This window comes from Triticum urartu, chromosome 7A (genome assembly GCF_056163025.1).
Source record: "Triticum urartu cultivar PI428250 chromosome 7A, HENAU_Tu73, whole genome shotgun sequence".
NCBI classification, from domain to species: Eukaryota; Viridiplantae; Streptophyta; class Magnoliopsida; order Poales; family Poaceae; genus Triticum; species Triticum urartu.
Genome location: NC_141879.1, coordinates 53,425,171 through 53,427,297, shown reverse-complemented (window position 1 = coordinate 53,427,297; position 2,127 = coordinate 53,425,171). Strand labels below are relative to the sequence as shown.

At 49.1% G+C, this 2,127-nt stretch overlaps 1 long non-coding RNA gene across 1 annotated transcript; it reads left to right on the top strand.

Moving 5' to 3' along the window:
- Window positions 1–757: 757 nt before the first annotated feature.
- Window positions 758–1,796, top strand: LOC147957650 (uncharacterized). The gene is made up of 3 exons (XR_015612320.1): window positions 758–969; window positions 1,078–1,135; window positions 1,223–1,796. It is a non-coding gene; the product is annotated as an uncharacterized LOC147957650 (long non-coding RNA).
- Window positions 1,797–2,127: the final 331 nt, after the last annotated feature.

Genomic DNA, 2,127 nt, shown 5'->3' with positions numbered 1-2,127 from the left:
GAAATCAACTTGAGAAGTTATTTTTGGAAGGAAAGCCACCAGATAGACTTGGACCCTACGTCAGAAGATACGGGAGCTGGCCACGAGGGTGGGGGGCGCGCCCACCCCCCTAGGGCGCGCCCCCCTGCCTCGTGGGCCCCCCGTAGCTCCACCGACGTACCCCTTGCACCCATATATACCTACGTATCGTAAAACTTCCAGAACAGAACCTAGATCGGGAGTTCCGCCGCCGCAAGCCTCTGTAGCCACCAAAAGTCAATCGGGACCCTGTTCCGGCACCCTGCCGGAGGGGGGGATCCCTCACCGATGGCCTTCTTCATCATCCGGCACTCTCCATGACGAGGAGGGAGTAGTTCACCCTCGGGGCTGAGGGTATGTACCAGTAGCTATGTGTTTGCACTAGTAGAAAACAGGGCTTTGGTCCAGGCCGGGTCAGCCCATTAGTCCCGGTTCAGTCTAGAACCGGGACCAATGTGGGCATTGGTCCCGGTTCGTGAGCCCAGGGGGCCGGCCGGGCCACGTGGGCCATTGGTCCCAGTTCGTCTGGACCTTTTGGTCCCGGTTGGTGGGACGAACCGGGACCAATGGGCCTCGCTCCTGGCCCACCACCATTGGTCCCGGTTGGTGGCTTGAACCGGGACCAAAGGCTCCCCTTTAGTCCCGGTTCATGCCACCAACCGGGACCAATGAGGTGCCTATATATACCCCCTCGTGCAAGAGCAGAGCACAGTGCTCTATTTTTTCTGGCCGAGGGGGAGAGGGCTTTGTGGTGCTCTAGCTCAGCTCCTATGCACATGAGGTGTTCGATGGAATGCCCGAGCCACACTACTTAAGCTTTCTCCTCTCGAAGCTCGACCTCCAAGCTCCATTTTCCTCGAGATTTGTCTAGATTTAGCGGTCCGTCACGCCCCGTCCCCGTCTTCACCGCCGTCGATCACCCGCGCCGATCTCATCACCGACACCACCGTGGTGAGCCTCTTGTTCTTATCTTCTTTCTGAAAGGAAAAATATTCTTACTTGTATGTTTAGATAGATACTTGTATCATTTTCTTACATTTATTATTGCATCTTATATAGTGCGATGGTTTTGGTATCCGCCCCCGTCGGCCCTCGTCCTGTCTATGATTCGGATGTGGTATGTATATTATCTTTATAACTATTGGTTCATTTATTGTTTATGAAAATTATGCCGACCAACGTGACATAGATTTTATTTATCTAGGATGTATGTGAATCGGAAATGCCAACCGACCCTATTGTCGAGAGGTTAAATTTAGTTGAAGAAGAAAACAATTTGTTGAAGGAAAAAATAAAAAAAATTGAGGAGGAGAAGATGATATTGGAGTTGCATGTTGCGGATGTCGTCGATGATCACAAGATCAAGATGGATGCAATGCGCTTGAAGATTAGAAAGATTAGAAAATATGCCATTCATACCGAGGCTTGGTATCATTATGCCGTTGGATCAATTGTTACCTTGGTTGCGATTATGATCGCATTTGTTTTCGCATTGAAATGTTTTACATAGTTTCAATGTATGGTTTAATTAATTAGATGCTCTGGAGAGCTATATGTTGTTAGATGAGAACTATGTATGCACTTTGGTTTTAATGTGATGATGAACTTCTATTAATTTGGACACTTAATTATATATAATGCACGCAGATGAACCGGCAATGGATGTACGGTGACAGACACACCCGCGAGTACATTAAGGGCGTGCATGAGTTTCTCGATGCGGCTGAGGCAAACAAGCAGAATGGTTTTATGTGTTGTCCATGCACTGAATGTGGGAATATGAGGTCTTACTCTAACCGGAAAATCCTTCACTCCCACCTGCTTTACAAGGGTTTCATGCCACACTATAATGTTTGGACGAGGCACGGAGAAATAGGGGTTATGATGGAAGACGGCGAAGAAGAAGAGTACGATGACAACTATGTGCCCCCTGAATACGGTGATGCTGCAACGGGGGGAGCTGGTGAAGATCAAGAGGAACCAGACGATGTGCCCAATGATGCTGCCACGGGTGAAGCTGCTGAAGATCAAGAGGAACCAGACAATGTGCCCGATGATGATGATCTCCGCCGGGTCATTGTCGATGCAAGGACGCAATGCATTAGTCAA